This window comes from Macadamia integrifolia, unplaced genomic scaffold, assembly GCF_013358625.1.
Source record: "Macadamia integrifolia cultivar HAES 741 unplaced genomic scaffold, SCU_Mint_v3 scaffold1035, whole genome shotgun sequence".
In the NCBI taxonomy this organism is placed as follows: domain Eukaryota; kingdom Viridiplantae; phylum Streptophyta; class Magnoliopsida; order Proteales; family Proteaceae; genus Macadamia; species Macadamia integrifolia.
In genome coordinates this window covers 4,405-30,589 of record NW_024868059.1, presented here as the reverse complement: position 1 = coordinate 30,589, position 26,185 = coordinate 4,405, and the positions used below count along the sequence as shown (strand labels likewise).

Genomic DNA, 26,185 nt, shown 5'->3' with positions numbered 1-26,185 from the left:
GCCAAGCCTTCTTTGTGGATCAAGCATGATTCCAAGCCCAATAGATCCCCCATCGTCTGTGTGGACTTGTCAGGTTGCTAGTTCACTCGCCTAAGTCCAATATCACCCTGATTAGATAGTCCTTCGTCAGAAAGTCAAAGCCCAGTCAGGATGGAAGCCTTTGCTAGGGACCTAGCTAGTGGTGATGCATCGGAGCCAACATAGGCTCATCCCTTGGAAGCTATGCAAGCTAAGATGGCAAAGTTTAAGAAGAACTTGGCACATATCCTACAGGAAATTAGGAACTCACCTAGGGTTGATCCTATCCCTAATCTGAATGAGAATGTTTCCCGGAACACGACAAGGATGGACCCTATTTTAGGAGAGCCATAGCAGCCTAGGGTAGCCACACCAAGGTGTCTACGGTACCTAATGCCCCACCCAGGATTGCCATTGATGAAGAAGAAGAAGAGCTTGCTGCCCATATGCAAAGTGAGCTTCCAGAAACGAAAATGGATAAGAAGATGAGAGAGTAGCTGGAAAAATCAAAAGGCTTGATCCGGAGTAAGATCCAAGAGGGGTAGGCTTCAGATCCCAATGAGATTAGTTTCTTCTCTGGGGCATGGGTTCCTAAGAAATTCAAATGACAGTCCAATAGGTTCGATGGGATAAGGGACCCCAAGGCCCACTTGAAGGTTTTCGTAAGTATCGTCAAATCATGAAAACTTACCGATGAACATATGGGGCAAGCATTTACGCTGACATTGTCAGATACGGTGAGGTGTCCAGTGCCGCATGCCTTGGCCTATTGAAGCCAGGTTGTGACATTTGATCTACCTTATCATTCAGAAGACCACTCTCTCTCTCTCTCTCTCTCTCTCTAAACATTATCAATGGGCATTGAGATCAAAGCCCTGTACAAAAACTTTAATTATAATTTTTTAAGAGAAAGCAAAACAGGATGTTTAGATTTTTTTTTTACTAACGATGGGTATCCAGGCCTTCGGTTTGACTAGTCCCGCAGGCCCATGATGACCCCACAACCACATGGACCAGGTCATATCAAGGTTGAATGAGAACCATTCAACTTTCACTAAAAGCAATGAAGATCACTAAAACCGTGTGAGTGGCCCAAGGTATGCCTAGTGGGAGTCCAACTTAAGACGTCTGAGTTTACGACTCGTACCAAGTTCATTGCTCACCAACTGCACTACCCCCTTGGGTTATAGGATGTTAAGATTAAAACTAAGGAAGACGCAGATAAACAGATAGAAAAAAATAGATACTTACTCTAGTTGGAGAGACAATAAGATCAACGCTGCTACCGTGTGGTTTGTGGTCTCCCCCCTATCTATGTTGTTTTCTTCTCCTTTTTGCCTTTCTTATAGTGGTAAAGCCAATGATATGATCATGTAAGGAATGAAATTAAAAAAAAAATCTTCTTTGTTTGGGAAAGATCAAATAATTAACTTATTTCTTGTGACATGTGGTGAGATTTCTCAAATGTATAGGCCAGGAGATTTGGCTGTGGTGCATGTCAAAGTAAGTAGATAATTAGAAGAAACCATATCTAAAGGAAAATGTTTGTTACCCACACATTGTAGGAACCTTTCTCACTATACAATTTCTCTTTCTCAAATGTATAGACTTCAAGCAATGTGTGGGCATGCCTCACTATACATGGCCCCGCATGCCTGCATGTGCCCCCGCCCATGTGCTTGCACCCCCGCCTGCATGCAGGCACCCCTACCCCTTGTGCACGTGGCCTTGCGCTCACCCATACATTCCCGTCGTTGACCGACACCCTCACTCTGATGATCAAATTTTGGATGAGATTCCCTCTTCACACACTTGTGTACTCTGTACCCCCCGCTAGTGTACCCTACACTGTGACCTCCCATTGGCCAAAAAAGCATCTATTTCCCCATCGACCAAAAAATACTCCTTCACCCCTTTGACCAAGAAAAGCATCTTTTCACATCATTGGCTAAGAAAAGCATCTTTTCATCCCATTGGCCAAGGAAATTCATCTTAAACCCCATTAGCCCAAAAATCTACTTTTTTACCCCATTGGCCAAGGGAATCCCCATTTCCACCCTATTGGTCCAAAAAATCCATAAATACCCCCTCCCTTTAGTTTTTCACACACAAGCCTCGTGAGCACCCTTTGTAGAGAATCTCTGCCCTCTCTCCTCGCCCCCTTTGAAGTTCTTCAAGTCTTCGAAGCGATCTTCATGAGTCTTTGAAGTGTTCTTTGGACCTTCGGAGTTCTTTAATCATCTGAAATTTTCCAAGTGAGCATCCCTTGTAGGAGAAACTTTGCCTTCGTTTCCCAACCCCATTGAGGTTCTTCAAGTCTTTGAAGCAATCTTTATAGATTCGAAGTGTTCTTCGGGCCTTCAAAGTTCTTCAATCAATCGAATTTCTTCAAGCCTTAGCATAGCCCTCCCATAGCCTATTCCTACCAGAAGCTCTATCGGATGCCACCTCAGCCTAGACCTCCCATAGTTTATCCCCAGTAGAAGCTCTGTCAGAGTGCCACCTCAACGTAGCCCTCCCATACCTTATCCCCAACGGAAGCTCTACTGGAGTGCCATCTTAGCCAAAATTCAGAAGTAGCCCATCCCTAGCAGAAGCTCTACTGAAGTGACACCTTAACTAAGCCCGGAAGTAGCCTTCCCTAGCCGAAGTTCTGCCAAAATTCAAATCCGAAAGTAACCATTCCTAGCCGAAACTCTGTCCAAATATTACCATAGTCTGCATCTCTCGAAAAAAGAAGTTGGAGGTCAAGACCATCTTCTCCTAAGCCAGGAGAATCCATAAGAAAGTTCGTTCCAACTCTAATCGGGGGGTCCACCCCTCTTGACCCGAAATAGGGGTCAAGCTCAGGTATAACCTCTCACTAGAATTAGCACAATGTAGATTTTATGTTTACCTTATTTTAGTGTACATAATTATTTAAATTCAATTAATATATATATATGTGTGTGTGTGTGTGATAACCTAGCCATGCATGCAGAATAGGAAAAGTTCCATTCCAATAGACTCCCACTGCCACTAAAGCATTCAACTTGATCAAACAAAAGATGACAGAAGCACCAGTACTTAGGCTACCCAATTTTGATCTTATGTTCGAAGTGGCTACTGATGCATCCTATGCTGGGATAGGAGAAGTGCTTATGCAAGAGGGTCATCTAATAGCCTTCTACCATGAAAAGTTAAATGAAGAAAGAGGTAAACATAATACTGGGCACAATGCTAGTGTGCCCCACCATTTTTGATAAAATATATTATAAATGGGTTACGTTTTTGGTTTTCCTTGTGGGAAAGAAAACATAGTACTAGATACTTGTATTGAATTAAATATTTAGAGTCTAGGTCCTATACTTAGATGGTAATTTCTCCACTGGAATTTCACACCATACATGGGTGTGGCTTTCATACTCCAAGACCCAGTCCATGTAATTGTGGGGTCAGTATGGGCCTACGGACTAATCAAGCCGAAGGCCTAAAAACCCATTGTTAGTCAGAAAAAAAAGAAGGTTCCACACTCCAAAGTTAGGTGACACACACTATGGAGGCATGGATGATGTGAGATCTAGTGGGGAGGTCACCGTGTGTGGAGAAGACCCCACTCAAAAATTTACTAGTGATATGGATCCACCCCATTTTCATTATTTCTTGCTTATAACTTTAAGTTCACCAAATGTTTATGAACGAAATCTCATAAAAAAAAATTATCCAAAGAAATCCCTTGTGATTTTTAAATATAACAGAAATAAGGGAAAAACTCGCTTGAGCTTCCTACTCATCGTCATTGTGTTTATTGAATGATAATTTTACAATTCTAACTGTTGGATAAATGATAAATTACTGGCCAGGATTAGCAAAATATCAAATTTAATAAAATATCCTGTTATGTATTGGCATGAACCCCTATATATGTTCATGTATGCCTACAGTACTTTAGCCACCACTATACACTATTCCATAGTCATAAAATTTTGCAAACTCTATTGACATTGAAATTTCACACATGAGCAGGAAACCTAACAATCTATTTGTTTGTAAATTTTGGATCCATCTGACGTTCCATGTGATGGATAACTAGGTAGCGTTCTTAAAAGTTCTTAACCCATAGATAAATACAATAACCCATTGATATGTCATTTATAGCTCTTTGATTTTAAGGTTATGCCATATGAAGTCCCTTGCAATTCTAGTATGATAACATATTTAATGAAACAAACCATGGTTGCACTGAGCAAAGCCCTTTAATTAATATTACTGCACGTCATGGGAGCACATAGCCAAACCCTTTACTCAATAGGTTTTTTTTTTTGGTGGATTAATGAACTCGTTACCACCAAGTTGTTGGCAATTGATACTTGTAATCATAAATCATTTTTTTCCACGTGACAATTAGATGAGATTGAAATTTTGTGGACGAGAAGCCCCTATGGTCCCTAAACATGTCAAGTTTCTATCTAATCAACAACGAGGGTGAGATTTGATATATGACTAGTACAAGAAGAATCCCAATCTTAGATCAAAACATTATGTATGGATGGTATGAACTGCTTAAACAAGAATTATTGAACGACGAACAACCAGATCCTCTATTACAATGTATTATTGTCACCATGTGATGATTACAAGATTTTCCCTCAATTACTACGAGTATAATATATGGGAGCCTGGCATAGGATGAAAACTTGGTTAATCAAATATTAGTAAGAAACTACTATGACTTATATGAGTTGCTACCCACATTTGCTAAACGGGAAATGCTTCCCACCCCCTTTTATACATGCATATTGACTCTTTAGACATCTAGGAACTTGTTTAGATTTAAAAATCTATTTTCTAAAATGTTTTACCTACCATTTTTATTAAAACCCTAATATTGAATGAATAAGTTTGTTAGGCTATCAAATCAATTTGCTTTATTGGATAATAGAATTATTGACTTATTAATAGTCAATACTGTGAGCATAAGACTTAGATGGAGTTTTTGAGACTTAGAATGATGAAATTCTATCTCCAATTAATCTTTCAGTTAGTATTTATTACCTATCATATTTATTTAGATCCTTATATTAAATGGTTCTCCTTGTTTGGCTATCAAATCAATTTGCTTTATAAGATAATGAAACTCGTCTATTAATTGACAATAGAGAGGTTAATTCGGTGGCTGATTTTCTGGTTAAGAAGAGTTATTTCCCTCAATTGTCTCAGTCTTGGCATTCTCAGCCAAATTTTATACAGAATTATCTTATTCGGGATGCTTGGGAGAGACCCAAATTTGGTTTCTAAATTAGCACCTAATTTGATTCTCCTTTGTCTTTTTCTGGAGGTCTTTGCTGACTGTAATGTCGAAGGGCAAGTATAAATATTTATTTTCTATTTTTTGTCTACACATGCTTTTTTGTTTTTGTTAACAAAGTGTCCGGGCTAGCTTTCGTGACCTCGACTAGTCCTCGGGGAGACTAGCATAGCAACCCACCGTCATGATCTCCACTTAAATTGTAGATGCACAGATGGGGAATCGAACCTGAGATCGTGCGCCTAATCTACATAATCCCCAGTTTGCCCTAACCATCTGGGCAACCCACGAGTGGGTACAGAATACATAAAAACACACACACACACTCACAAAATGCATGCGACAGGGTTCAATCCCACGACCTCCTCCCTTGGGTGCTGGCTCCACAAGCCGAAGCTACCACCACTAGGCTATCCTAGTGCTAGTTTGTCTACACATGCTTGAACGTTAATCGTGTACATTTTTCTTATCATTTAATATGTTCTTTACTGATCCATAGGGATCAAGTTTTATACTCATCCTCAGAATGATGGAAGAGAAAGGAATATTTTTAGATCAGGTATGGTTTTATGCTTAAGTGTTTTAAAGTGGAAATCTTTTTTTAATTTGGTGTGTATTTGCATATGAACCTTCTCAATCGCAGTCAAATGAGAAGAGTTGGTGATCTTTCTCTTTAGAAAATGTATGTTTGAAACTTATCTCTCACCCTCTCCTCCTTAGGCTTATTTTGTCTGTAGCTGAAAAGGTTTTGTACACAATACATAGGAACAACAAAGAAATTGTTTTTGGAGCAAGAAAGTCAAATAATATTTTTGAAGTTCAATAGCAAAACGTGGAAAATAATTTATAATTAATATTTTTAACGATGTTCAAGAAAATAATTGAATCAACCAAGGGTTCAAATCATCTATGGTGAGCGATGAGGTGTAGTGAATATTTGGTAACTGAGAGCTTTCGAACACATGCCCCAAGGGGTTCTCAGTCACCTGATGTTCATTCACAGATTCAGTGATTGTAGACGATTTTCATTCATTAACCAATCAAATCATATAATTCTCATTCATTCAACAATGAAGAAGTATGAAAGTATTTCTTCCCTCAATTTATTATGCTCTTGTAACATCAAATTTATATAGAAGTATATAATTTGCAATACGTTTCCACCATGTGATAGGTCTGGTACAGCTGAATTTTGTTGACACTTATGCCCCAACATCTTCTTGTCACTTGTCAAGTTAAAACTCAAATAGAATTAGCCATATAACCTAAGATTATGGGAAGGTGAAAAATATAAGCTACATGGATATAAATAAGAGGCATCTGATTGAATTTGAGTTTAAAATTTGATATGGGGGATATTTAAAATATTTTCATTAAGAACTTCTAATTGTCACTATTATGTTCATTTTGTATTCACCAATAGCAACACGATATGTGGAACTCGGGCTGAATGAGGCAGGGCAAAACTGAACCAATGAATGGCTTTAGGGATTAAGGAAATTAACTAGGATCAGCTCACGGATTGGCCACCATCAAAACCACATCTGTAGGTCGGCAATTGAGCGATCAAGTCACCATCACTAGGAGAATTCCAGATAAATAAGGAAACTCATCCACCACAAGGATATTAACTCCCAATCAAATACGTAGCCTTCAAGCAAGGAACGGATCTTTCCTAAACAGGAAAGATCACCTAAAAGGGCTCTTAATCATTCTTATAAGGAAGAGGAATCCCCCACCGATTGGGATATGAAATGTTCCTACAACTGGACTAACTACTATCTATACACTCTAGATATAACTCAAACACTTACTTCACTTGTACTCATATCATGTCTAGATTCCTACCAGCATTAGGATGCTTATTGAGTTGGGATTCTCTATGGCCGCCTCGCTCCAACTATAAATACCTAGGTAAGCCCCCCTTTAAAGGATCAAAACTTTTTCATTCTGCTTAGAATTACTTTTTGCAGAGAGATTTGACTTAGGCATCGGAGAGTCCCCCTCTCTCGAAACAACTGTTCAGGATGTACAGAAAACATAGAACAATTTCTTGCCGCAATCATCACTATAATTGAAGATATTTGATAGTAGCCTTATATGTCATGATTTATTACATGGTGATACATGAATGGAGTTTTATGTGATAGAGGATCTCACACATCAATCAGTTAAATTATAGGCCAAAATAGATAAGAGAAGTGCCTTAAAATGCGTTTTTATGTTTTCATAAACTTGCAAGAATATTAATTCACTTTAATGAAATCTAAATATCCAAAGTTGAAGAATACCACACCATCCTCCCATGCACCTGATAGAAATATGTATGTAGAGCATGTAAGATTTTATATTATAAGAGAGTAGAAACCTTTTGGATTCTTTATTACTTTTTTTCCCAAACAAATAGAACCTCAAAGTTGTTAACTGTAAATTTATTTATTTATTTTTAAAAAGGCCACCTTGTATTTAACCCCCAAATTAATTTTTAGGATATTCTATTGGTAGTTCTATTATGCCTTTATCTGATGGGCTTTGGTTCATCTTGTGACAACGTTTCCCTTTGTATGTTTGTCGCGTTAGGGACCATTTGGTAATAGGAAACAAAATCTGTTATGTCTACATTTTGTCTTCAAATGCTCAAAAGTGTCCTATTCGGTTTTTGGAAGAAGTCAAGTTCTTGGACATATTTTTACCAAAAAAAAATGTTCTTGGACATATGTATTGATCATTATTTGTATAATAATAATAATAATAATAATAATAATAATAATAATAATAATTATAATAATAATAATAATAATAATAATAATAATAATAATATTTAGTTTATGGTTATTACAACTTATATTTTGTCTTCAAGTGCTCATCCAAGTGATCTGCAAGCTTTTCATCCTTGAATTCCATTTTTCTAAATGCATGCAAGGGCTGTTAAAGAGAAAATAATTTTCATGATTTTACCACCTTTACTGAATGAAGTTCTTGAAACAGAAGGGGGTGACTGGTTCCTTGCAGAAAAAAATTGGGTGGGGGTACATTTTACTCTTAACCTTTGCAGGAAATTTATATATATTGATCTTCAAAGTGTTACAGAGAACATCCAGATGATGTTGTGATTTATTTTATGGTGATAACCGAACATACCTATAGCTTTGACAAAGGGAAGAGTAGTATATGAATTAGAACCCCTCTGGCCTCTTGGCTTTCTTTGTTGTAGCATCCCCTAGAGCCCTCTTCCTTGCAGGTATGGTTAAGCAACACAAATAACCATCAGGTTGACAGCGAATGTTATAGGAAGCATGGGCTTTAGGCATCATCATAACCTTATGGAAGCAACAGAACTTAGAGTGTCAATGTTCATAAGCAACAGAACTTAGAGTGTCAATGTTCGATGAGGATTTTCAGACCTCAGTTATCCTCAAAATCTGCAAGTTAGTTGCAGAGGTACAATTAAGAATCTTGAACCTAGGGTGAGGGGTTTGCCCCTGGTTTTTGTCGTTCATCCTCTTTAATATTTTTATTAATTATGATTCTAGAAATTTGCTGGAACTTTTTTTTGATACCTCTGTCACTTTTTTATTGTTTCTGTTTCTGCATTTGTTTTCTGTTTGCATGTGCTCACTGCTGGCCCATGTTTTTTTTCTTCTATGGATTTGGTGGCTTTTTAAAAAGGAAAAAAGGTACTTTCTGTGGAAATAATTTCTGGTTATGTCATTGGTGATTTGGAAGGATTGGTCTTCAAATTGCATGATTTGCACATCTTTCCTATGATCGTTGGTGAGGTGTAAAGGCCATATATGCCCTCATGAAGGGATGCAAAGGAGGTCAAGTTTAGGGAGGAGTTTGAGGGGGCAGTGCTTGAGAGACACTCAGCACCAGGGGGGTTGCATATGATATTGATAATTACCGCCTACTGATCTGGAGACAGAAGCAGATGCGAGAGAGACACTACATGCTAAGGCAGCCAACAAAGTTGCACATTGGCAGGAGCAGGATAAAGGCAAGGAGTTCAAGGAACTGGTTCTTCAAGCATACTGTGACATGGCCATCTTTGTGATACAATCAGAGGAATGGTTCCATTGGCAGCAACAATCTTCTAATGGTTTTGAGTCTCCTTGAAAATCTATTTGGTATTGACATTGGTGTACTGTTAAATGGTTATTCTTCTTCATTTTTAATACATATTTCAATTTCTTTTATTGAATGCATGCTGGTAGTGCTAAATTATGGGTAAAAAAATTAATATAAGGGAAAGGACATGGTAGGCTATGACATACACTAGCAACCTCCTAAAATCATGCTATGACATACACAAGAAACCTCCTAAAATCATGCTTAAATAGTCTTGCTAAAATTGATGTCACTATACATGGTCAGTTGAATCAAATGTTTGACCGCTTAAATGGTCAATTTAATTTTTTGAATGAAATGTACCATATCTCCACTGGAATTTCGGTAATTTTACAGTACATTTTGGTTTTGACTAGGGTAATCACTAACCTTGATGTCACTATACATGGTCAGTTGAATCTAACTGGATAGGAATCTCGCCTAATCATTGTTATAAGGGTGAAAACTATTTCAGATGGACTTAGAAAAAGATTTATTGTTTGAAAGTGGTTGTTAGTTTTAAACTTTTAAATTTAGTATGTTCCTGGAATGTACATTAGTTTCTTTTTTCCCGTTATGATCTTGTTGGTCTGCAAGATTTAAGAAATTAGGTTCCATTGTGGACGTAAATTTATAGCTTGTGCTTCTTGTATAACATGTCCACGATTCCAACGCTGCCATGGACCATATGCTTACAGTATTGAAGGATCACATCCAGGTGCATCTTCTTATATATAATTTTGTGCTGATATAATGCAGGACATGCAATTTTCTCACTATTTTTATTAGATCTCCTTGCAATGATCATTATGGTTGAATTGGTAGGGACCAAGGGAATTTTATGATGGACCTCTTATCAAATGCATCAATTCACATGTTTTAGTAGAAAAGTTGATGCCCTGAGAACAATTAAATGTGGCTTCATATTTAAACGAATTGTTGCTTTGTTGCTGTTAAAGAATAGACCCTATATACTATTGGGGTACCATTTTATGTCCACCAAAATATGGGGGTCTGTAAGAGTATTGATTCTGCTACTCTCTTGACAGTCTCTCCCTCTTCTTTTTCTTTCTCTTTACTCTCCTCTCTTCTACTACAATGCATTAGGCTGTATCTCTCATCTCAGAAACGACATCGACTATGTAGCGATTCAAACCCTAGCTGTGATTAGAAGTCTATCGGTCCCCGTATGCGTCCATGTGTCACCTAGCAAACCCCTGATAACTCCCTCCTAGCAGTCACGGCACTGGTAACACATCAGTCATGCCAGACAGGTTACCGCCTCTGCCAACAATCACATCGTACCGTGGGAGTGGCACTTCGGAAAGGCTCATCAACATACCACAATGAGTTATCCAACATCTTAACCCCTGTTGGTAAGGGATCGTAGAATAGGGAGTGATACCTAACCACATATATACTACATGCCTTCATAATGATACAGTTAGTATGGATTACACGATACCGGAGAGACCTCGGCTACAAAGTGTAATCCATCTCCAAATACATTCCTGGGTACACGATACCAGAGAGATCTTGGCTACAAAGTGTAACTCGAGACCGTTTACCTGATCTAGCATGCAAATAGCAGTTGATTATGGACTACGCAACATTGGCAAGACCTTGGCCATAAAGTGTAACCTGCGACTACAACTAACTCTAATGCACATAATCAATGCATGAATGAATTTAACATGCATACAACAATCACGGCATCAGTACCACTTCGGCCACATCGGATTCCGTCTCACACACACACCCATCCAAACATAGGAATCACGGTACCGATACCACCTCGGCCACACTAGATCCCGTCATACATTTTCATACAATTCATATCATAATCGTAAAATGACAATTTCAATTAAGCATATAATTCTAAGCATGTGAGCAATTAAATAATTAATAAACATTTCAAAAATAAACACAGTCTATCCCTCACCTTGTTGATCTTTGTTTGGTTGGGTTCAAGTAAGGCCACCAATCAATCAAATCAATTCTGACTTGGAGACACGTGCGCATCGCTATCCTAGACACAAAGGGAATTGTACATCAGTACGTGTCGAAAACATCTGGAGGGACCTACACAAGTCACCTCCAAAATGTACAGACACTGTCACCCAGTGACAATAATGTCACCGAAAACAAGGCATTTCCATCAGAAATATCAAACCTATTTTCGATGGAAGTGACAGAGAGCACATAAGGCTCTATGTCCATCGGAAATAGACCTAGTGGATCCGGTGGGCTGTTTTTGGTGGAGGTACAGGACAGTCCAACAATTTGAGACTTTCTGACTCGGGCCCAATTGCTAAGATTTATTCCATGGAGTTTGTAGGGGATATTCCTAGCACCATTCTAAGCCAAGAAAATTCTAATTCCACTGATCCATTTGGGAGATACGTCGATCGAACGATCGAAATCCTAGTTAGTCTTTTGGCATTACATGTTGCCGGAGCTCATCAGGCTTGGTTCGAGCTCGGTAACAACACTGGGAGGGTAGAACACCCATCCTACAACCTTAATATGGTGTGTACACCAAGATTCTATCCATACCTAGCTTTGCTTAGGTCAAAATGAAGAGAGAGTGGCATGGGATGTTGTACTTACCTCCGGCAATGATTCCGACAACAAGGCGGTAGCCGGCACCAAGGTAGGCCTCCAACCTTCTCCTTCTTCCTCTTCTCCTTCCTTCCTCTCCTCTTTCTCTCCACTTCTACGTTGGGCACAAGGGAAATGAGGAAATGAATCCTCATTTCCCAACTTATAACTTAAGTTGGGCCTTAGGGTCCGTTTGGTTTGGACCCCTTTTGAGCTAATCGGGTTAAAATGAGTTTCGGGGCACGAGGACCCGCACATTTAGGTCCATAAGGTGTTCACATCAAGAGGAAGGTGTGGAGGATGATTTGGGATCTTCCAGAATCATTTACGATGCGAGTGGCGAGACCCACGGGCATCGAAACCTCGACAGTAGCATGTGGATCCATCAGAAACAAGCACCGAATTCATGCCCAGGCTACTTCTGGTGGCTTGTTTCCGGTGGCCAAGACAGCTTGTTGTCCCATGGTTGGCCTCGCACGGGTGGCTTCCCTTGGACATGCTCAAGGCCTTTCGACAATTATGATGCGTGCTGAAAATCAAGTGTGGGGAGTCGGGTTACTTACCGTCTAGGATCAGAAGATATGAATCCCCTCCAGTTAGATAGGAATGTAATACATGAACATGTGGGGTCATCTTTACCCCTCCGATAATGAGCAGCCACGAGCCAAAACCTGGTCATACTTTCAATCTCTGATCCGAGGCCTAGCAAAATAGTTCAAATTAGATCGGATTAGGGCACGGGTGTAACATGGGTCATATAATGAAATGACCATGGTATGTAGTTCTCTTTGGCTAATCTATTTAGGCCTAAGAAGGTTCGCCTCAAAAGTTACAATTTGGAAAATGCACTTTGCTTCTACCATTTTATCCCTTGCAATTCTGTAAGAACCCACAAATTCACTTAATGGTTCTAGCTGCTAGAACTCATTGTTTTGATACTTTTCTTGTTTGCACTGCTAATCCTTTCTTATGCTTAGATTTTGTCTTGAAAACTTTGAGGTGTCTCTTTCATGTTTAATTCATATACGATGGATATATCACATTAGTCCTCACTCTTTCATTTCAGAATGTTATTGAAACAAATCAGGATCTGAAACCAGTAGCTGCAAATAGAAGAGAGGAAGAGAGACAAAGGGAGCAATTTCTGAGCCACGATAGATTGACCTTGTGTTCTATCATGGGCTACTATCTTTATTAATGATATTTAGTTAGCAGGTAATGTATACTTCTAAGAGTAGATGTCTTTACAATGAAGGTTCTAAGAGTAGATGGCTTAGTAAAATGAAGGGAATAAAATAAAAAAACTACTCTAAGAGACTCAATTCACTGCATGATAACAAAGAAATACTAGATCGGCCATATTTAAACAAATCTAGGTAAATATTCTCCAATAACATCAATAACAACTATCACTCTATGCAAGTACCAATTTTTTAAAATTGCAACCCCAAACTGATGTGATCTAGGGTCCAAAACTCTAAATTGGATTCTATGGGCTATAAAATTACCGAAGGGTTGTGGCATTTGTGCTAGTGTCAGCAGGTTCCAGATCGTTTGAAAGAATGTTGTCTGCAATCTAGGAATAGATTTCTTCCATTTTAGGAAAATGAATGAATAGCCGCCTGTGCCACGGTTGCCTTCCACACCAATCACGAACTTGCTCTGAATGAAAGTATGAATAGACTTTCATTACCTCATACTGTTGTAGATGGGATTCAGGATTGGCGTGGGGGCTTTACGCTGGTTATGGCGAAACACAATTATAATGAAGGAATTGAAAAACTATAGTTAAACTCAATATTCAAGGTGGTACATGGTAAATCAAAGGAGAAAGGACACATAGGGTGTCGAGATTTATTGATTGGGGATAGACTTGAAGGGGTTTTGATACTGAGGACAAAGGAGAATAAAAGAATATAGGAGGGTGCATAAATGGAACTCAATTAATAAAATAATGGATAAAAAGAATAAAACAAGGAAAGAAGTACTTAAAAGAGGGTAACTTGACTGTCTACACCTTATCAGTTATGAAATCAATAATCCTAGCGAGAGGGACAGAACAGATGGTAGTAAGAGACCAACCAATCATGGGTCTATTAGAGATCACGTTCTAAGGGTACTTTGGGCATTAGGTTATTATGCAGTATGTGCATCTACTTTTATGCCTTATAACTTTTGTTGGCTATCTTATGTTAGCATGGAGTATAGATAAACAATTTCTTGTATGAGGCTAAGTGCGTCAATATAGGGGGAGAGGGGGGAGATAAATCTATTCTCTCACACAACAAATTATCATCAATATAGGGGCAGAGAAATCTACCTCCTACTTTCATCTTCTCTCTTCTTCTCTTGTACTCTTGCAACCCTTATATTCCAACTTGGTGTTAGTGCCCACAGTTTGGTTTGAGACTGGTGCTACAAGTTCTCCATAGTTGGTACTAGTACTGATGGATGCCTGTTAGTTGCAATAAAAGGAAATTACCATGTTAAAGGATCATACTGTGAATCGGATTTGTGAGTTGTCAACCATACATAACTGTGTGGATGGTTTATTCCTCGACTTGTTACTAATATATATTTTTTCCTTTTTTATATAAGGGAAGGCAGAAAGTTCTATCCTAAGTCTATCAAAAGAAAATAATGGCATATATGGTTCTAAGATCTAAATGTAAGATGGATTCAGTTGTTCTTCTCATTTCCTCCTTATTTCAACAGAGATTTCCATAATTTTGACCCTACTTGAATTTGTGTCAATTACTCATCTACCATTTATCTTCCTCCCTTTTTGTTAGAAGAAAACTACATCATTTTTTCAAACTGATAAAATTCTTTTTGTTTTAGATAGTGAATTGTGGGATTTTGGTGAAGTTACAAAAATGGGCGTTAGGTAAATGCATCACAGTTCAATCTTTATGGGACCAGAATTGGGCTGTATCGGTCTTTTGTATGTTCTTCACATTTTACTTATTGGCATATAATAGGAAGCCAATCATTAAAAGTTTGGACTTGCTTCCTGAATATATTTATTTGCACTCAACTCAACCATATTTATTTGAAGCTAATAAAAAGGAAACATATTAGAAACTTATTGCCGTACTCTTGGTTATGTGAAAACATGTAGATTTCCTATTTCCCGCATAAGAATATTTGCAGATTTTTCCCATAAAGGAACTAAGGGTTGTTCTTCCCCCCAACAAAATGTACATTACCAATTGTGGTGCTGATTTTACATAAAAAATTGGTTAATTTTTTTTTATGGAACTTAATGTCAACAATAGAGCTAGATTGACCACCTGGTTGGCACTTCCAAACTACTCTATGAGTTTGCTAGGGTTCAGAAAGGAGTCTACCAGAGCCCATAAGGAAATCTCTGAAAATCCCTCTGATAAGCCGAAACCTCCTATTGAACAACCATGAAAACCGAGCTTCATAACAAGTTGGGGGGGGGGATGATATCATTACTCTATCCTCTATGGATTTAGGGTGATGACAGAATGATGATAGTCCATTCCCTCACAATAGTACCCTCCTCCATGCTCTTTGACTGTATCATGCACCGTTTTGACCTTGATTGGATCACTCGACTAGATAGTTAGAAAACCTGTCAAGACCTCTTTTCAGATTCCGTGCCTGGGTTCCTCAATTGCTTGTGTGACTACTGATTTAATTTAATCTTTAAACCAGTTTGGCTTTCCTTAAAAGTTGGATATCCATTCTTTTTTTTTCATTCTGATTTATCGATATTTAATCTATATTAGACTTAGTAGAATTTATCTCATTCTTCATTTTTCTTGCAAGTGGCCGGTAGATTGCTCTTTTTAAATTTTTTTTTTTACCTGTAGTCTTATAAGAAAAGTGAATATAAGTTTTTCATTTGCTAAAGAAAGGTAGTTCTAGCCTTTCCTTTTCCTTAAAGTTACTCACCCGGTGAAGAAAATAAAGAGGATATTTGAGAAAGTTCTATTTTAATTTGTTTCCTGAACCAGTCATTTTTTTATTTTGGATGTAGATTTCATGGTTTCATTATGATTATTACATGCTTCCTATTCCCATGAAACTGATTTCCCATATTTATTCTTCTCAGGTGACAGAATCTGAAGTTTTAATGCATAATCGAATACCTGTTGGATATGCTTCATGCCCCACACAAACAGTGAATATCATTAGACTTTTTTAGTGTTGGTTGTGTTTTAGCTGAGTAAAGCTATAACTCAAAGTTAATTCATTAAATGCTTATCCATTTCATTAGGACATTTGATTGTTCACCTAAGTAAACATGTCTGGCTGAGCACGCTTGCATTTCACCTTTGCCCTCAGATTTCATCAATTTGTTTTTTTATGTCCATTTCTCATTTGGATATCTTTGTGTTTATTGTTCATTTAAAATACTATGGAAACACGAACTGCCTATAATTCTTTTAATATAAAATAGGTCTATGATTTTTCCATGTTAATTACATGTCAGCTCATTATAATAAAACTTAGTAGTTTAATCAGTCTATTACAAGTAGGACATCAGTCCTAGTAAGACTAGAAACAGCGAAACATATTAAACAACTGACTAAATAATCAGTCCTAGCTGAACTAGGACTCTCCTATTTGAACTACGACTCTTATAATTAGACTAGGAAAACACCAAGGGAGGAGCCTGCACAATCCACAAGACTCCTCCTTCCCTTTCTTCTCACAACAGCCTTCTAACACCTTTAACAACATATCTAGCCATACTTATATATTTGTCTTGGATGAAGTTCTAATCAATAAGATTCTAACCAACCTTATTGATTTATGCAAACGCCAATGAAAATTTATGTGGACGATAGATTCAGGATAAATAATTTGGCAACAAGTATTGTAGCATTTTCACAGGTTCCATTTTCCTTGCATTAAGAAGTGGTGGAGTCTTACATTTATTATATAATATCATTATACTTGTACCTAGGTACAAGTTTCTAAATCTTGGATAAGTCTCGAGATCAATTAACACCGAAACCAATCAGGCTAGGATCAGAGTATTGGACAGATTTACCCCGAGATTTTAAATAAATTTTATTACATTTTATTGTGGGACAGTACCTGTGTATCAGGATCCAATTGGTCAGGACTCAGGATCAGGGATCAGTCAAGGCCAAAACCGATCCGATCTAGCCAATATTGACCTATCCAATCCGAGTTTTAGAACTATACCTGAGAGTAGCTTTAAGTTTTTGTTAACCTCACTGAAACAACCTTGCAGGTCACTAATTGTCCTGTCTGAATACATTACATGGAGTTGTGGCCGTTGGGAAACTCATAAAATAAGGGAATTAAAAGGGGAAAAAACTATTTCTTTTAGATGTGATTTGACTGAGATTCAGAATCTGTGAGGTTAGCATATTCATGTAGTTAAATGTTATTGTTTTGTTCAGCTTGACACATCAGTTGATGTGACATGTGGGTTATGAAACAAATTTTGGTTGAATTCACAGAAGGTTGATTAAATTGAAAACATTTTTAATATTGAAAAGTGGTTACCCATTTTATGTTATTGTAGTGATGAATTAGTTTGAATCCTTTGGTTATGGTCATCCATCCGTGCCTTATGTGGTGATTCCTGAGATTTCAAAGAAAGCTGATAGATTTTATTAGTTGGGGGGGACATCGGCTACATTCAGCTCTTGTGGATGACCTTGTAATTTTATTACTCTTGGCTATCTACAGTAGACTTTAGAGAGAAAAGAGGGCACCCATCTTTAAGAATGAGTTGTTAAGTATGAATTATGGTGTTTCAAATTGTTCTTGCTTTATTAAAATTTGATTGCTTTCATGGGGTTTTAAGGGGGTAAGGTGTTTCTTTTTTCTGTTTCAATTGGAATTTCATGTAGTGGAAGCCGCTACCTGTTTGTGTGCTTTTGTAGTAGCCTCCAATTTTGGTGGTTGTAATTTCTAATTGTTGTTGGTCTTTGTTTTATTTTGTTCCCTTAAAATGTTACAAATTCGTTATGTTGGGCTTCAAGCTTCTGGATTTCTACCATTAGCCTTATATCTTGGTTCTTTGCCGATTGTGTTGGACTATGAATCAGAGTTTTGTAATGTGGTTTAATTATTGAGGGAGGGGAGTGGAAGAGCTTATGTAGTGTGTTTCTTTTGTATTTGTGCAAGTGTATGCAATATATATATATATATATATATATTTGCTCCTTGCTGGCAGGTATAAAAGCTAATATGGTATCATGTAATGGGATACTTAAATAGCAACGATTTATTGGTTCTATTTACAGAGGAAATGATGTGCTTTGACATGATATGTTTCAGTACGAAATAATGCCCATCAATACAACTTTTGTCTTATTTGTGTCAAGGTCCTTTAAGTGAGCCTTTCAACCATGGCCGAAGTAGATGCGAAGGGATACACAAACATATGATAGTATCTTTATTTATTTTTTTGCTAAGGTCAGTTATTAAGGCCTTCGGCCTGACTAGTCCCATGGGGCCATACTGACCCAGCCACCGCATGGACTGGGTCATATCGTGGTTGATTGAGAAACATTCAACTTTCACTGAAAGTAGTGAAGAGCACTAATCACCCAGTGTGAATGGACCCAAGGGCGTAATAAGTGTCGAAACTCAGAACCACATGCTTCTTGAGGCGAAGGTCCCTTGCCAACTCGGCTACCCCCTTGGGGTTGAGAACATATGGTAGTAGTAGCAACTATGACAATGGAAATATTCGAATGGTTAGAAGAACATTAGGAGATGCACTGTATACTTTGTCCCAACCCAATTGAGGATTATCTGACTTAGAAACTGAGATAAAGTTGTATACCATCATGTTAAATTATTTGTTTATTGAATCATTTTCTCATCTTGTAAATATCCTTCCCGAAAACTTGAGTGATTGGATGGAGGGACTCACAGGTATATGAGGGGACAAAAGGCTTCAAGGGTAACCGATGTTGGACCATTCTCCCAATAGTTGAGGAGAGGAAAGAAATCAACAGAATCAATCTGGTGATGTAAGTAAACATCTTGCATGGAAGCGTAGGTAATTTTTTCTCCTCCTCCTTGCTTATCTAGTATTTTTCTTTCCTCTCTTATCTCTTCATATCTTCCTTACTAATATTAAGATTCTGTTTCATCTTTAGTATTATTCATCCCTATATTTCTTGACCTATTTGCCTATTCTTTTTGATAGCTTGAACCACTGGAATGGTAGAAAATTTCCTAGACCTATTCCTAATATATTTTTCCTTAATTATCCCATTTACTCTATGATTTTTCCCATGTCCAGGCATATTGCCACTTCTAAAATTTTCATGAAAATTTCTTGTGCTAGTGTATCCAATCGGACCACATTCTTCCATTAAGAATTCATTCCTCTTCAGTCCTATCACAGATCTAAAAGTTGATCTTAATACTTAATAGTAATGGACCTGACCTATTGCTATTTTTAGATTTCATCATGAATCCGAATTCTGTTTGAAACCATAATGAATAGATGCAATTCCCTTGGTTTCATACAAAAATTTCAGCCCTTATTCCCACATTAATCACTTTTCCTTAAGCTAAAACCTGAAATCTAATTTGACGTAGTTATAAGCTACCATGGCTATACTGCTTCAGTTGGTCATATTGGAGTGTGCATAGTTTAGTATAAATGCAAAATCTTACCATCTAGATCTTAAAATTTTTTGCATAATGTGGTCTAGAATCTGGGTCATTCTTGATATATTTTTTGTAATATTCTCTTTGTGGGTATGATAGTCTTTTCTTTTTCTGGTGTGAGTCTTGTGCTTGATTCTTGAACCTGTTTAAGTCCACATCTGCATCTGTTGCTGTTCCATTATATATGCTTTAACTGCCTATTGATTGTGAATGTTGCAATTAACTTGAGTTACTACTTTCTACTACCTGATCTGGCCTTAGTTTTTGCGTAAAAGGCACCCACCTTGGTTGCCTAGGCAGAACCTATGATTTTTCCCCCTCCCTTTATTGTGTTATTCCATCTCTTAGTGTTTAAAACAATAAGATACTAAAACCTACATGGTATGCACATCTAGGTGACCAAGGTGATACCTACGTTCCCGGCCAACGCCTTGTGTTTCAGAGATGACAATGGTATTTTGCTGATACCTATGTAGCTGGATATCAAATGAAGAATATTAGTTATTTACTGACATTTCTTAGTTGATTATTTCACCTCTTTAATTAATTTTGTTAATGACCATGGGGGAAGTGAAAATTGTTAAACCTAGTTTAGCAAATTTTTTGTCTTAATTTCCTGTATCAAAATTGTCTTAGAAGAGGATCACTAGACTAGATAGTTGCATATTCCCTACAAGTTTGTTTTCTTTTAATGCCTTTGTTAGATGCTCACAATTCCATGCCTTTTTGTACTCATAATGTGACATTTGGTCTAGAGTTTGTTTGATGAATGCTATCTTAACAGGATAATGGATTCCAGTTTGACCTCATGGGTCATATAATGAAAAGTACCATGGTATCTTTGGCTAATCTATTTAGGCCTAAGAAGGTTTGCCTCAAAGTTACAGTTTGGAAAATGCAATTTGCTTCTACTATTTTATCCCTTGCAGTTCCATAAGAACCCACAAATTCACTTAGTGGTTCTAGCTGCTAGAACTTATAGTTTTGATACTTTTCTTGCTTTCATTGATAATCCTTTCTTATGCTTAGATGTTGTCTTGAAATTTTTGAGGTGTCTCTTTCACGTTTAATTCATGTAGGATGGATATATTATATCATAGTAGTCCTCACTCTTTCATTTCAGAATGTTATTGAAACAAATTAGGATCTGAAACCAGTAGCTGGAAATAGAAGAGAGAAGAGATGAAGAGAGGTAGAGGGAGCAATTTCTGAGGCACGATAGATTCACCTTGTGTTCTATCATGGGCTACTAACTTTATTAATAATATTTAGTTAGCAGGTAATGTACTCTTAAGCAGGAATACTTCTAAGAGTGGATGTCTTTACAATGAAGGTTCTAAGAGTAGATGTCTTAGTACAATGAAGGGAATAAAATAAAAAGACTACTCTAAGAGACTAAATTCACTGCATGATAACAAAGAAAATACTAGATCGGCCAGATTTAAACAAATCTAGGTAAATGTTCTCCAATAACATCAATAACAACCATCACTCTATGCAAGTACCAATTTTAAAAAATTGCAACCCCAAACTGATGTGATCTAGGGTCCAAAACTCTAAATTGGATTCTATGGGCCAAAAAATGACGAAGGGTTGTGGCATTTGTGTCAGTGTCGGCCAGTTCTAGATTGTTTGAAAGAATGTTGTCTACAATCTGAGAGTAGATTTCTTCCATTTCAGGAAAATGAATGAATAGCCGCCTTTTCCATGGTCGCCTTCCACACCAATCGAGCTTACTCTCGAATAAAAGTGTGAATAGACTTTCATTACCTCATGCTATTGTAGATGGGCTTCAGGATTGGCGTGGGGGCCTTACGTCGGTTCTGGCGAAACTCAATTATTATGAAGGAATTGAAAAACTGCAATTAAACTCAATATTCAAGGTGGTACATGATAAATCAAAGCAGAAAGGATACATAGGGTATTAGGATTTATTGATTGGGGATAGACTTGAAGGGGTTTTGATATTGAGGACAAAGGAGTATAAAAGAATATGGGAAAAGAATATAGGAGAGGGCACAAATGGAACTCAATTAATAAATTAAAGGATAAAAAGAATAAAACGAGGAAAGAAGTACTTAAAAGAGTGTAACTTGACTATCTACACCTCTTTTTTTTTTTATGAATAAATAATTCATTACCAGAAGGAGAAGAATATACAGGGGGAAAAAGGGAGGTGGAGATGCCTAAGCCAACAGGGAAAGGCAAGCCCCAAGGGGGAACAACAAAAACAAAGAGCAAAAATACAATAGCTCAAAAGTGACAAAAGGGGCTAAGGCAGGGGGGAGTCAAACATGATGGATTAGGTCCATCTGCAGGTTCCAGGAAGATATGATGTGGGGATTTTTTTGGGATATGGAAATAGGTAGGGAGAGGGGGCTAAGGAGGCTCTGGACTTTGGAGGTAACATCAAAGTAGATAGTTTTTCAAATCTTGTCCGGAGTCCTAGATTTGGAGGACCATCTATGAATGTTATGCTCCATCCAAAGGTCATTGATGGTAGCACAAAAAGCCAGTTTAACTATCGTGTCACAAATGGAAGGGCCAGGGAAAGTCATATCGATCCAGATGCATTCTCTATTGAAGGGAAGGATAGGTCTAGAATTTGGCCAGCATTTTGATATCATTAATTTCCAAACCCTGGCAGAGAAGGGGCAGGAGAAGAAGAGATGGGGGATGTCTTCAACCCCCGAGGGATAGAGACAACAAGCAAGGTTGGTTGAGATACAACGATAGATAAGGAAGGATTGAGTGGGGAGACAGTTGGTAAGACATCTCCAAAGGGTGAAGCTGTGATCAGGAATGTGACCCTTAAACCAAATTATCTTGTGCCAAGAAACGACCACTGGAGGGAGTCTAATGTGTGACTAAGATGAGGCGGAGGAGAAGATCCCATTGGAGGAGGGGAGCCAAATGCAACTCTACCTTTATGGCCAGGGGGAGAGGAGGGAGAGAGGACCAGAGGTCAGCAAGGGGCAGGGGGGAGGAGGGGGGAGACCAGCCTAAGGGAGAAAGAATAGTGGAGACTGTGGCTATAGAAGAGAGACCAGAGGAGTAGATAACTCTGGGGGTAAGGAGGTGAGAAAGGATACCTGAAGGGTGCCAGGGATCCTTCCAAAGGGAGGTGGAGAGACCATTGCCAATGAAGTGGGAGATGGTAGAGAGGGCAACTGGTCTGTGCTCAAGGATCTTCCTCCAAATCTAGGAGGCATCTAGAATGAAAGGGACCATCCAGATGGGGTTGTGTTTTAGAAGACCAGAGTAAATCCAGTCAACCCAGATACTTTTGTGCTTGGACACAATTTTCCATACGAGTTTAAGGACACCAACAGTATTGGATCCTTAATTCTCCTAATACCAAGGCCACCTTTGGAATTGGGACAACAGACTTTTTCCAACTGAGAGGCCTAAGGAATCTAGAGGGCCAGAGCCTTTCCAAAGGAAAGAGGAAAGGAGACCTTCAAAAGATTTGATAATCGAGGCTAGAAGGATGAAGGTGCAAGACTAATAGAGGTACAGAGATTGGAGGACCGATCTAATCAATGTAAGGCGGCCAGTGAAAGAGAGGAGTTTGCCTTTCCAGAGCTGAAAAGCAAACTCCTCTCTTTCGCTATCTATACCTTATCAATTATGAAATCAACAATCCTAGCGAGAGGGACAGAACAGATGGCAGTAAGAGACCAACAAATCTTGGGTTTGTTAGAGATCACGTTCTAAGGGTACTTTGGGCATTAGGTTATTATGCTGTATGTGCATCTACTTTTATGGCTTTTAACTTCCCTTGGCTGTCTTATGTTAGCATGAAGGGTAGATAAGCAATTTCCTTTATGAGGCTAAGTGCATTAATATAGGGGGAGAGGGGGAGAGAAATCTATTCTCTCACACAACACATTATCATCAATATAGGGGCAGAGAAATCTACCTCCTACTTTCATCTTCTCTCTTCTTCTCTTGTACTCTTGCAACCCTTATATTCCAACTTGGTGTTAGAGCCCACGGTTTTGGTTTGAGAGTTGTGCTATAAGTTCTCCATAGTTGGTACTAGTATTGATGGATGGATGTTAGTTACAGTAAAAGAAAATTACCATGTTAAAGAATCAGATTGTGAATCGGATTTGTGAGTTGTCAACCATACATAACTATGTCGATGGTTTATTCCTCGACTTGTTACTAATATTTTTTTTTCCTTTTTTATATAAGGGAAGGTAGAAACTCTGTCCAAAGTCTATCAAAAGAAAATAATGGCATAGATGGTTCTAAGATCTAAATGTAAGGATGGATTCAGTTGTTCTTCTCATTTCCTCCTTAGTTCAACAGAGATTTCCACCATTTTGATCCTACTTGAGTTTGTGTCAATTACTCATTTGCCATTTATCTTCCTCCCTTTTTGTTAGATGAAAACTATATCATTTTTTTGAACTGATAGAATTTTTTTTGTTTTAGATAGTGAATTGTGGGATTTTGGTGAAGTTGGAAAAATGGGCGTCAGGTAAATGCATCACAGTTCAATCTTTATGGGACTGGAATTGGGCTGTATCGGTGTTATGTATGTTCTTGACATTTTACTTATTGGCATATAATAGGAAGCCAATCTTTAAAAGTTTGGACTCACTTCCTGAATATATTTATTTGCACTCCACTCAACCATATTTATTTGAAACTAATAAAAAGGAAACATATTAGAAACTTATTGACGTACACTTGGTTATGTGAAAACATTTAGATTTTCTATTTCCTGCATGAGAATATTTGCAGATTTTTCTCGTAAAGCACTGAGAGGTTGTTCTTCGCCCCAACAAAACGTATATTACCACTTTTGTAAATTTGGTTAAATTTTTTATGGAACTTAATGTCAACAATAGAGCTAGATTGACCACCTGGTTGGCACTTCCAAACTACTCGATGAGTTTGCTAGGGTTCAAAAAGGGGTCTACCAGAGCTCATGAGGCAATCTCTGAAAATCCCTCTGATAAGCCGAAACCTCCTATTGAAAAGCCATGAAAACCGAGCTTGATAACAAGTTGGGGGGGGATGATATCATTACTCTATCTCTATGGATTTAGGGTGATGACTGAATGATGATAGTCCATTCTCTCACAATAGTACTCTCCTCCATGCTCTTTGACTGTATCATGCGCCATTTTGACCATGATTGTATCACTCGACTAGATAGCTAGAAAACCTATCAAGACCTCTTTGCAGATTCCGTGCCTGAGCTCCTCGATTGCTTGTGTGACTGATGATTTATTTTCATCTTTGAACCAAACTGGTTTTCCATAAAAATTGGATTTCCATTCTTTTTTTTTTTGTCATTATGATTTATTAATATTTAATTTATATTAGACTTAGTAGAATTTATCTCATTTTTCATTTTTCTTGCAAGTGGCCGGTAGATTGCTCTTTTTTTAATTTTTTTTCTTTTTTTACTTGCAGTCTTATAAGAAACTGAATATAAGTTTTTCATTTGCTAAAGAAAGGTAGTTCTAGCCTTTCCTTTTCCTTAAATTTACTCACCCAGGGAAGAAAATAAAGAGGATATTTGCAAAATTTCTATTTTAATTTGTTTCATGAACCAATCATTTTTTATTTTGGATGTAGCTTTCATGGTTTCATTATGATTATTACATCCTTCCTATTCCCATGAAACTAATTTTCCATATTTATTATTTCTCAGGTGACAGAATCTGAAGTTTTAATGCATAATCGTATACCTGTTGGATATGCTTCATGCCCCACAGAGACAGTGAGTATCATTAGACTTTTAGAGTGTTGGTTGTGTTTTAGCTGAGTAAAGCTATAACTCAAAGTTAATTCATTAAATGCTTATCCATTTTATTAGGACATTTGAATGTTCACCTAAGTAAACATGTCTTCCTGAGCACGCTTGCAATTCAACTTTGCCCTCAGATTTCATCAATTTGTTTTTTTATGTTCGTTTCTCATTTGGATATGTTTGTGTTTATTGTTCATTTAAAATACAATGGAAACACAAACTTCCTATAATTCTTCCAATATAAAATAGGTCTTTGATTTTTCCAAGTTAATTATATGTCAGCTCATGATAATAAAACTTAATAGTTTAAATAGTCTATTACAAGTAGGACATCAGTCTTAGTAAGACAAGAAACAGCGAAACATAATAGACAACTAACCAAATAATCAGTCCTAGACTCTCCTATTTGAACTACGACTCTCATAGTTAGACTAGGAAACACCAAGGGAGGAGCTTGCACCACAAGACTCCTCCTTCCTTCTCTTCTCACGACAGTCTTCGAGCACCTTCAACAGCATATCTAGCTATACTTTTATCTTTGTCTTGTATGAAGTTCTAACCAGTAAGATTCTAACCAACCTTATTGATTTATGCAAAGGCCAATGAAAATTTATGTGGACGATAGTTGCAGGATAAATAATTTGGCAACTACTATTGTAGCATTTTCACAGGTTCCATTTTCCTTGCATTAAGAAGTGGTGGAGTCTTACATTTGTTATATAATATCATTATACTTTAACATGACAATCTCACTC

At 37.6% G+C, this 26,185-nt stretch overlaps 1 long non-coding RNA gene across 1 annotated transcript; it reads left to right on the top strand.

Moving 5' to 3' along the window:
- The first annotated feature begins 15,784 nt into the window (after positions 1-15,784).
- On the top strand, positions 15,785-25,500 carry LOC122062436. The gene is made up of 2 exons (XR_006134974.1): positions 15,785-16,166; positions 25,332-25,500. It is a non-coding gene; the product is annotated as an uncharacterized LOC122062436 (long non-coding RNA).
- Positions 25,501-26,185: the final 685 nt, after the last annotated feature.